Source organism: Cuculus canorus, chromosome 6, assembly GCF_017976375.1.
Source record: "Cuculus canorus isolate bCucCan1 chromosome 6, bCucCan1.pri, whole genome shotgun sequence".
In the NCBI taxonomy this organism is placed as follows: Eukaryota; Metazoa; Chordata; class Aves; order Cuculiformes; family Cuculidae; genus Cuculus; species Cuculus canorus.
Window position 1 is genome coordinate 26,956,141 of NC_071406.1, and position 11,494 is coordinate 26,967,634.

Here is an 11,494-nt window from a genome sequence, read left to right on the forward strand (position 1 = left end):
TCTTCAAGGAAATGCACAGATCAAAATCTTCTCCCCACAGAACAAAAGAAACCACGCCTTGTCAAAGGAACCTGTGCTTCCTCTGCTGCTCGCTACCGCAGCACACGCGGCAGTTTAAGTCACGGCCACTCCTCTTGCCATCCCATGCCTCGCAGTAGGCACTTCAGCCCCCAGCTCTCAGAAGGAGCTTTCGAGTCTGTCAGCCTTCTTTCAATTCTTAATGGAAAGGCTTGGGACAGCTCATAACCCAAGAAAGAGCTACTGGAAGAGAGAATTCTCTACTGCTGTATGCCAACAATGACCACTCACAGGAATACTGGTAACAAGAGTACCCCTCCTAAAATTAACAAAAATAATAATTCCTTATCACATTGCAATCTCTTTAATACTACAGGGATCTTCCTTCCTGTGTAACTTTTTTTCCTTCATCAAATAAAGCCCATCCTCAGAGTTAACAGCAAGGGCTGTTAACTTGTCCTCTTACCCAGAAAGGAAGCATCAGCCACTCACTCATCAGCCCTAGGTCTTTTGCTCTTCCAATGACGGTTGGATAAACCATAATTAAATTAATACTTTCTGGCTCTTAGGAGGCCTACAGAGGAGAGGGTGCTCTGTACACACAATAGCAGTGTCCCGAGATTTTCATTTACAGAGGAAAGAAAACTGGGCTCATCAGTTTCTTTTCCTTATTATTCCAACAGACGAATTTGAATTCAGCATAAATTAAAAAAAATAAATAAATAAATACCAAACATTAACAAACAAACAGCATTTAACATAGTTTCCATTTTTTAACAGACATGTTCATCTGCCTCAGCTGTAAGAGGCCATGCCCTTTCTTCACACTTCAGCAGGAGGAAGGCAGGATATGGCAGTGCTTCTTCCAGAGTAATGCATGTGACTGGGTCCAACAGCATCTTTTCAGTCAGGTCAAACAGGTTCTCGCGGTCACAATCATGGTAGGCCACGAATGCCTTCATGAAAATAACAACAAAACACGGGCTTCCAATCATAGAATTGCACTTGGAGCTCCTCTGCCCATAAGCATCTTCCCCCATAATCTTACCTTCAGTGGTTTACAATGCCTTGAGAAGTATTGCCCAGCAGCACTGTGTTCATCCCAGGTCAGCCGGACATTACAGAAACAATTCTGTTTCATTAATGAAATAACTCTGTTTATCATTTGCTCTGGCAAAGGCCCCAGTAATCGCTACATCATTGCCAGGCGTTGTTTGTTGTCATTGGTCTGGAGGGAAGTCAAGAGAGACATTTTTCATTCCTTGTAAAGAGGAAGTTGTCAAGAACCACACACCAGCCTGACTTAATTTTTGACTGTACTCTGCAACCAAAAAAACTGAACTTGATCAAGGAAATAAAGAGAGGCTCGAGTTCTCTGCTTCCTGAAAGAAGTTACAAGCTATTGGAGTTTTTTCCCCTTGACCTTTCCTTGGTGGTTTATTTTAACTTTCTTCTTCAAGTTCAACTTCAGCAATTCTGTCAAGAGGACAGAATTCAGGCATATTTGCTGATGGTGATAAATGAAGCCACATCTGGTATTAGGGTGCCTTGTAAATTCCAAACGTTAACACGGTGATCCTTCCTTTCAAGTTGCTTCCAAAATGTCTACTGAAAGCAACTTGTAAAAATCTGCTGCTGAGAAAGTTCCTTGGTGCCTACATCTTCCATTATCTTCAGCTTGGCATTACAGAGAAATGCAGCCTACTTTCTTGCACAGACCAGTCCCCTTAGTCCCCACCTCTATGCAGCCTACTTTCATCAAGTTGGAGAGCGTTATACATGCTCCATCATTTTGATGTTCAGAGTTCCCTACCTGAAATACTAGGTCTCCAAGGTAGTATTCCAGGAGAGTACATCCTATACTCCAAACACCGCATGGCTGTGACCATCCAAGCCCTGTGAAAAGATTCAGCTTGTTGATGTTTAGACTAGACTGCAAACAGTTCAGCAGCTCAAGCAAAATGCCAAACACTTCTCTAGCTCTGTTCAATAGCACACAAAAACTCATAGGTGGCTAAGCTCAGGCTAAAAGCAGCCTTCCACTGACCCGGGACCACTTCGGGAGCTCTGTAAGCTCTGGCAGTCACCAAAGTGCCATGATACCCATGACCATACCAGGCGCACCTGAAGTCCACAAGTCTGATGCCTGGTTTTCTCAGTCTACATTCCTTGTGTTTCTGAAATGAAAGGTAATGGGATGCAAGTGACCAAATAAATGCAGAGGATGGCTGAGGAGGAGGAAGGTGGTGAAGAGGACAGCAACTTACCAGTTCAGGGTTGTACTTTTCTACATAGTCAGACTTCACAATGACAATACTGTCTGATTTCAGATCGGTATGTGTTAACTTCTTCATAAGCAAAACTGCAAGTGAACTCATACAGTTAGCAGGATCTGCAAAGAAACTTTAACAAATAAAGCAAAGAAGGAACATGCTTACAGTTGACAGATGTGCAGATCTGATAGGCCATGTGTCTAATGTTGTCCAGGCTAAATGGCATGAAGCTGTTGCCTCTCAAAGTCAAAGGTGCTGAGCCCCAGGAGCTCAAAAACAATGCAGACATGTCCATGGTAGTCACACCATCCCGACATCTGGACACAGTGACTGCAAAAGTGGGAAAACACATGTATAATTCACTACAATCTGTGAGGCTGACCCCCACTTGACTATGTGTCAGTAAGACAGACAAAGCTAAAATTCATACACAAACCAGAAGTGGTTTCACTGCAGCAGCAGTTTCTTCAATCCTGAGCTTCCGGTAAAAGGATTCTGCTCTGGAAGTTAGAGTGCAGCCTACGGTATGAGACAGATGAGGAGAGCAGTAGAGGTGAAGTGCTCTCCAACAGCAGGAGTCCCCAAAAACATTCTATCTGACTCATTAGGAATTATTCTTATACTGAGTGTAGTGAATTAAGTCGTAAATGAGTCACCCACTTACCAGATGGGAGGAAAGCATATATGAAATCTGGGACTGCCACTTGGTGAACAGTGTGTGAACTGTGAGTCAGCTTCACTGCCTGCCACAAAACAGAGAGCATACAGATTGATGGATGCAGAAGCAACATATACCCTTAGCTTCTTGCTAGTCCCCTTGCTGAAGTGTATCACAAAGAAAAGGTGTTTAGAATATGAATTCCACCTGTCTTTAGCTACCAAGCAAGGACAGATGTTAACTGGCCTTATCCAAATCAGGCTAATGTCTTAACTTTTACACAGCTGTAACAGGTAGTCAAACAAAATTCACGATATCAAAAAGATTTTGTTATGTCTGCTTTGTTGCAGGTAACTTCTTAGCTATTAAACATACATAGATGTTTTGCTACTAAAGCAAACCTGCTCTTTAAAGGTTGTTGAGCAATGCCAGAATCTGTAACCTTATACATCATAAACGTTCCAATAACAGCAGAAAATCAAGGCAGAGAGAAGGCAACAGCTACTCATCTTCAGTGGCTCTTGCCAAATTTCAGGATTATGCACTTTGTCTTTTAGAATCAGAAATCTGAGATAGCAGAAAGACTAACTTCAGAGTATGGATTTACATCAATCCCTTAATTTGACCTCCCATTTTCTGTACTGAAAGCCTCTCTGAGCTGCCTGTGTACATGCTGGAAACTCTGTAATATCCAGTCTAGTCCTTGAAGCCCTAAGTTGTTTGCTCTGAGACTAGAAAGCTAATACAAATCAGCTTCAAGCAGACGTGTAAAAATACAAAGCACATAGCCACCCATCCATTTTCTAGCCTGACATCGGATAGTTCAAGGTTAGCCAAGGGCCCCATCAGCCCTGTCCTACTTATTTACGTACTACTGTTATAAGCAGCTTAGTCAGGCACAGCTGCAAGGTTTTTTTGTCTTTAGTCTTGCAGACCAAACATTCCAGATTTCCACCTGAGTGACACCAGCAGTCCCCTCAGTGGTGCATTGATCTGCAGCTTCAGTGGAATAATATTCACTTGACATGTTCTTGCATTGGGAGCTGAAGATATAGCTTCTATGGGAATGAAAAGTATTCGGAAACCAAGGTCTGCCTGGTGTCACTCTAGACCAGAATTTAAACCTCAGCTGACTGTGATCTCTCTGTAGGTGGGTATGTCCTTCCAGTCATGGTACAGTTACCCTACTGTAAGTATGATACAGATTTTTAAAATTCCACAGTCAAAATCTCCACATTACTTGTCACAGCCATAGAAATCAGTTTAACAGGCGTTCCAGTACAACCTAATGTAACAAAAACTTTGCAAGCCATTTGCAGGAATACCTCATGCAGTTCTTGATAAAATTATCATGTCCTAAGTAAGCGTTAGCATTTAAATTAGTTCCGCTACAGAAGATGTTTTCACAGTACCTAAGAAAAATTCAGATTAGAGGTTTTTCTGGTCCGTAACACTAAACAGCACTGCAGATATTCTGACAAATTCAGACTTTACCTTAAAAGATTTGGGAATCAACCTGTCAAATGTTAAGAAGGGGGTTAGCAAAACAGTCTCATTAAACTTCCAGAGGGCAGACTTTGGCCTGTTCAGAAGGTTGATTAGCAAAGTCCCGTGGGAAACAGTCCTTCAGGGCAAGGGAGCCCATGAGGGTTGGGCGCTCTTGAAAAATGAAATCCTAGCAGCTCAAGAGCAGGCCATCCCCATGTTCCGGAAAAGGAGCCGGCGGGGGGAAAAGCCAGCTTGGTGGAGCAGGGAGATCTCAAGATGCATCAATAAGAAGAAGAAGCTCTATGTGCTCTGGAGGAAAGGACAGGCATCTTGGGTGGACTACAGGGACGAAGTGAGATCGTGCAGGGAAAAAATCAGGAGGGCCAAGGCCCAACTAGAATTAAAACTCGCTAAGTCTGTGAAAGACAACAAAAAGTCTTTCTACAAGTACATTAACAGGAAAAGGAGGACGAGGGAGAATATCCAGTCTCTAGTGGATGCAGAAGGAATAACAGTGACAGGGGATAAGGACAAGGCTGAGGTACTTAATGCCTTCTTCGCCTCAGTCTTTAATATCAAAGAAAGTTGTTCCTTCTGTTTACAAATCCAAGAGTTAGAGGGGCAGATTGAGGCTCCCGTGATCCAAGAGGAGGCGGTTAGAGACTTGCTTGCCCAGCTAGACGCCCACAAGTCTATGGGGCCGGATGGGATCCACCCAAGAGTATTGAAGGAACTGGCGGATGTCCTTTCCAAACCCCTATCCATCATCTTCCTGGCTGACTGGGGAAGTTCCACTAGACTGGAGGCTGGCTGATGTTGTGCCCATATACAAGAAGGGTTGCAGAGAGGATCCGGGGAACTATAGGCCTGTCAGTCTCACCTCAGTGCCAGGGAAAGTCATGGAACAGGTAATCTTGAGTGCTATCATGAAGCACATGCAAGAGAACCGGGTGATCAGGCCCAGTCAACATGGGTTTACAAAAGGCAGATCTTGCCAAACTAACCTGATCACCTTCTATGACAAAATCACTTAACTACTGGATGGGGGAAAGGCTGTGGATGTAGTCTTCTTGGACTTCAGTAAAGCCTTTGACACAGTTTCTCACAGCATTCTGCTGCAGAAACTGTCAGCCTCTGGCCTGGACAGGCGCACACTCTCCTGGGTTGAAAACTGGTTGGATGGCCGGGCCCAGAGAGTGGTGGTCAACGGAGTTAACTCCAGCTGGAGGCCAGTCACAAGTGGAGTTCCTCAGGGCTCAGTACTGGGTCCAGCCCTGTTCAATGTCTTTATCAATGACCTGGATGAAGGCATCGAGTGCACCCTTAGCAAGTTTGCAGATGACACTAAGCTGGGAGGAAGTGTCGATCTGCTGGAGGGTAGGGAGGCTCTGCAAAGGGATCTGAACAGGCTGGACTGCTGGGCCGAGACCAATGGCATGAGGTTTAACAAGGCCAAATGCCGGGTCCTGCACTTGGGGCACAACAACCCTATGCAGCGCTACAGACTGGGGGAAGAATGGCTGGAGAGCTGCACGGAAGAGAAGGACCTGGGGGTGCTGGTTGACAGCCGACTGAACATGAGCCAGCAGTGTGCCCAGGTGGCCAAGAAGGCCAATGGCATCTTGGCTTGTATCAGAAATGGGGTCACCCGCAGGTCCAGGGAGGTTATTCTCCCTCTGTACTCAGCACTGGTGAGACCGCACCTTGAATACTGTGTTCAGTTCTGGACCCCTCACCACAAGAAGGATGTTGAGGCTCTGGAGCGTGTCCAGAGAAGAGCAACAAAGCTGGTGAGGGGGCTGGAGAACAAGTCTTATGAGGAGCGGCTGAGAGAGCTGGGGTTGTTTAGCCTGGAGAAGAGGAGGCTGAGGGGAGACCTTATTACTCTCTACAACTACCTGAAAGGAGGTTGTGGAGAGGAGGGAGCTGGGCTCTTCTCCCAAGTGACAGGGGACAGGACTAGAGGGAATGGCCTGAAGCTCCGTCAGGGGAGGTTCAGGTTGGATATCAGAAAAAAATTCTTCACAGTAAGAGTCATTGGGCACTGGCAGAGGCTGCCCAGGGAGGTGGTCGAGTCACCTTCCCTGGAGGTGTTTAAGGAACGGGTGGATGAAGTGCTTAGGGACATGGTTTAGGGAGTGTTAGGAATGGTTGGACTCGATGATCCAATGGGTCCTTTCCAACCTTGTGATTCTGTGATTCTGTGAAATGTGAGCCACTAAATCTATTTATGCAACCTTGGCTTCAGGCAATAAGGTCTTCTGAACTTGAGCTTGCTTAGCAGACTACTGCTAAATTATCCAGAAATATGTTGTCTGATTAAAGCACAGTCCTAGAGGTTGAAAGATCTGGAAGGTATTGCTTTAGTACTCTCCCATTGAGCCCTATATTAAAATAAATTATGTTTATGCTTTGGCTTTTCTCTGTGAAAGACTGAACTGTAAAGTAATTCAAAACTGTATTCAAGAATTTTGAAATCCATATGTAACACTTGGGAATGGAATATGAGAAGAAATAGTTAAGAAATAGATAAGATTCCTTTTGAACTGTTTGTTTAAATATGTTAGAAATAATTGGAGATTTACAGAAACTATTATAATAACAATTTCTCTTTGACTGTTAAAAACATTAGCCTAGCTAAAATCTTTAGATTCATTGAAAGACATCATTTACATCACAAAAGTGACCTATCTGGCAAAACAGGAGACATAAGAAACTCCTCAAAGAACTAAAGTCTGACTTCCTGAGTCAGAATGTTTCTCTCTCTCCTTATAAAAGACAAGGCAGTAATTACTGCATTTTTCTCTTACCTCGAGGTACCAGAAACTGAATGACTGCAAAATGAACTGGAGTTTCTTTAAAGAGTGGTGTAGGTTTTACTAGAGATCAGGGACTACAAAACCAGTCAGTAGGAGTCAAATCACCTTCTGTAGCTATCTGGAATGAACATGTGCTGTTCAGATGAAGCGCAGTCCTTGATATGGCCACAGAAGATACGTAAAGCTACAGAGGGTCTAAGGTCTCCTACTGCTGATAATGACTCATATCCTGTCTTTTTCACATAAGACAGCAAGTTCCAGCTATTTATGGCACAGCCCATTAAAAATTTCTTTTCATGAAGAAAAAATGCTGTCAGTTGCCATTCAGGAGTTGATGTAGGAGGCCAACTAGCATGTTACAGAAATTATCAGAGAAAAATACTACTATCACAAAAGCCCCAAATGTTTCCTCTTGAGCCCTCTGAGATAGCAGATGCATAGTCATAAGCAGTACCTTTTGTCTCTGAAGATTTTGTTCATACACAGATCACTCTAGAAAAAAAGGGTGTGGAAAAATATGGTACGAATTATTTCAGTTCGCTCAGTTCTATGCCGTGTATTTCATGCAGTTATCAGCTCTTCCCCCTACTCTGATCCAAAACATGTGATGTGAACATGCCTACACCACAAGTGAACTGGATGGGAAAGGAATAGAGCATGTGCATGCGCCTACCGCTGATTCATATTATACTTAACATCTTGCAGAGAAAAGCCAAGCTACAATTTACATTAACTTAATTAAAGTCTTAACAGTCCAATCAAATAATTATTTGTCCAGTTAAAATGTGACCCTAACATTTATAGTTCAAATGTTACTGATTCAAAACTGATATACGCCAGCTCTCTACTATCTACTCATTCCTCTGGTGTTATGCTTAGCCTTCCACCACCCTTTTGGGTCCTAAGGTCAGTAATGCTGGCCTCCAGGACCCCTGTGTCTCAAGACTCGCTCCAACAGATCCACATCCTTCCTGTGCTGAGGACTCCAGAACTGAACGCACTTCTCCAGGGGAGGTCTCACGAGAGCAGAGGGGCAGAATCACTTCCCTCACTCTGCTGGTCACAATTCTTTTGATCATAGAATCACCAGGTTGGAAAAGACCCCTTGTATCATCGAGTCCAACCATTCCTATCTGCCACTAAACCATGTCCCTGAGCACCTCATCTACCCGTCTTTTAAACACCTCCAGGGATGGTGACTCTACCTCCTCCCTGGGCAGCCTCTGCCAGTGCTCGATGACCCCTTTTCTGATACCCAGCCTTTGAACCTCCCCTGGTGGAGCTTGAGGCCATTCCCCCTTGTACTGTCCCCTGTCACTTGGGAGAAGAGGCCAGCTCCCTCCTCTCCACAACCTCCTTTCAGGTAGTTGTACAGACCAATAAGGTCTCCCCTCAGCCTCCTCTTCTCCAGGCTAAACACCCCCAGCTCTCTCAGCTGCTCCTCATAAGACTTGTTCTCCAGTCCCCTCACCAGTTTTGTTGCTCTTCTCTGGACACACTCCAGAGCCTCAACATCCTTCTTGTGGTGAGGGGCCAGAACTGAACACAGGATTCGAGGTGTGGTCTCACCGGTGCCGAGTCCAGGGGCAGAATGACCTCCTTGGCCCTGCTGGCCATGCGGTTTGTGATACAAGCCAAGATGCCATTGGCCTTCTTGGCCACCCGGGCACACTGCTGGCTCATGTTCAGTCACTGTCAATCAACATCCCCAGGTCCTTCTCCTCCAGGCAGGTCTCCAGCCACTCTTCCCCCAGTCTGTAGCACTGCATAGGATTGTTGTGCCCCAAGTGCAGGACCCGGCATTTGGCCTCGTTAAACCTCATGCCATTGGTCTCGGCCCCGCGGTCCAGCCTGTCCAGATCTCTTTGGAGAGCCACTTCCTCCCAGCTTAGTGTCATCTGCAAACTTGCTGAGGGTGCACTCAATGCCTTCATCCAGGTCATTGATAAAGACATTGAACAGGGCTGGACCCAGTACTGAGCCCTGGGGAATCCCACTTGTGACTGGCCTCCAACTGGAGTTAACTCCATTGACCACCACTCTCTGGGCCCGGCCATCCAACCAGTTTTCTGCCCAGGAGAGTGTGCGCGTGTCCAGACCAGAGGCTGACAGTTTCTGCAGCAGAATGCTGTGAGAAACTGTGTCAAAGGCTTTACTGAAGTCCAAGAAGACTACATCCACAGCCTTTCCCTCATCCAGTAGCCGGGTCACCTTGTCATAGAAGGTGGTCAGGTTAGTAAAAATGCAGCCCATCATCATCTGTCATGATAAGAAATTCATTGCAACAATAAAGCAATTTATCTGGCTTAGACTTTAAAGCTCAGACTTTAAGGTTTCTTGCTCCAAACAAATGTGCAGTCTGTCTCAATACTCTTCTTCCACACTGGTATTAATCAGAGTAATGTCACAAAAGGAAACTTTTTCTGAATGACATATTTGGCCAAAATACTTCCAGCACAAGAGAAACACAAAGCAAAAAGCAGGAACGGGACATGTTCTACCCAGTGCCAGAAGTGCTTCTGCTTTTGGCCAGGTTATTCTGGATATATAAACCAAAATCACTGCATATCATCTGGGAATCACATATGCTCATATCCTAACAAAGACTATTCACAACAGTTCCATGACTGAAAAAAAAAAAATTAAAAAAAAAAAAAAATTCGTGTGAGCAGAAACAGTAGCTATTCAAGAAGCTATTAGTAAAAAAATTGCAAAACTCGCAATAGTCCCAGTACAAAAAAAAAAATCACGTAGCATCTGACTGTTTGCAAAACTGGTAAGGGAGAAAAATAAAAGTCAAAATTGTTTCATCAATAGCAACAACAATAAAACCCATCAAAAACAACCCACATTCCACACCACTCTCAAGTCACTGCAATCTTTCCAGATGCCAGTTCTCATAACTAGATGTCCCTGAAGAATTTATAATTCTAATGTTAAAATTGGAAAATAGTGATGAGTGGATAACTTTGTTAATCTCTATTCATTTATTTTATTCGTTCTTCAAGTACTTCATAGAGCCAGCATCAGTAGCTTAGGTATTGTGATGCAAATTTCTGCTAAGAAGCCTGTGCTCATGTGCTCACAAGGAAACATGCAAATGCAAACTTGACTCCTCAGAGCATACAGTCAATGGAAACTGCAGTGTGAAAAACTGGATATGTTCTCCACTAAGTGCTTTTCTTAATCCTCTGCCTATTCAATAATATCTCAACCATCTTAAAACTAGTCCTACATTTAGTTTCATTAAACTGATTATAAAACTGAGGATCAAACAAGTGGCCAAAGAAAGAAGAATAATATGTGAGTACATTCCAGTTCATTTGACCTCAAAATACCCTCCATCAAAAGATTCCTTCTATTTATTTTTTACTAGTCCTACATTTAGTTTCATTAAACTGATTATAAAACTGAGGATCAAACAAGTGGCCAAAGAAAGAAGAATAATATGTGAGTACATTCCAGTTCATTTGACCTCAAAATACCCTCCATCAAAAGATTCCTTCTATTTATTTTTTTAATATCATTCCTCACATATACAATAAAAGTTAAAAAAAAAAACATGAATCACTAAATAGTTCTTTGCAAATATGCCTGAGTTTATCTCTTCAAAGGTATGAACAAGCAGGACGGATACATTTTTCACAGCACCTTGAAAGTCGTATTTCAGGGAATGGCTTGCAAAATCTGAGAGCATGCCATGCAAATTACCTTTCCTTTCTTACAAATAGCTAAGACATTAAAGACCTTTAAACTGTACTAGTTTTGACAGTGACTGTCTCTCAAGTACTTGGGTTTAATAACGAAGATTCCCCTCATGTTTGCGTTTGCTGTACTCTTATTTCATCATTTGCTACTCCTACAAGTTCTAACAAGCAAATTTAGAACTTCTTCTTCTAAAATGTCTTCTAAAATATCCAAAGCTCACACTGATTCCAAGACTGGAAAAGCAGATGATATCTAAACACTGGGGAGAGTATAAAGGAAGAAAATAGGAGAAAAGCATCCTAGCAGGAAACATAACCTAAGATTTGCTGCCCAGCAAGTTCAGAATGTTTGCATTTCATCATGCATCTTTTCATTTGATTGTTTAACCTTTCATATGTTTGAAAAATGAGAATAATAGAAACATCACCTAATGATAGCTGTATTAATGGATAACATGTATTTCACATAAACTGGTAATAAATTATATAGTTTGTAAAAATGTTATTTTATACATGAGATTAAGGGTTTCT

The 11,494-nt window shown here is 43.2% G+C and overlaps 1 pseudogene; it reads right to left on the reverse strand.

The window, feature by feature from the left end:
* Window positions 1-791: 791 nt before the first annotated feature.
* On the reverse strand, window positions 792-2,611 carry LOC128852490 (dual specificity protein kinase CLK4-like; annotated as a pseudogene).
* Between the last annotated feature and the right edge of the window lie 8,883 nt (window positions 2,612-11,494).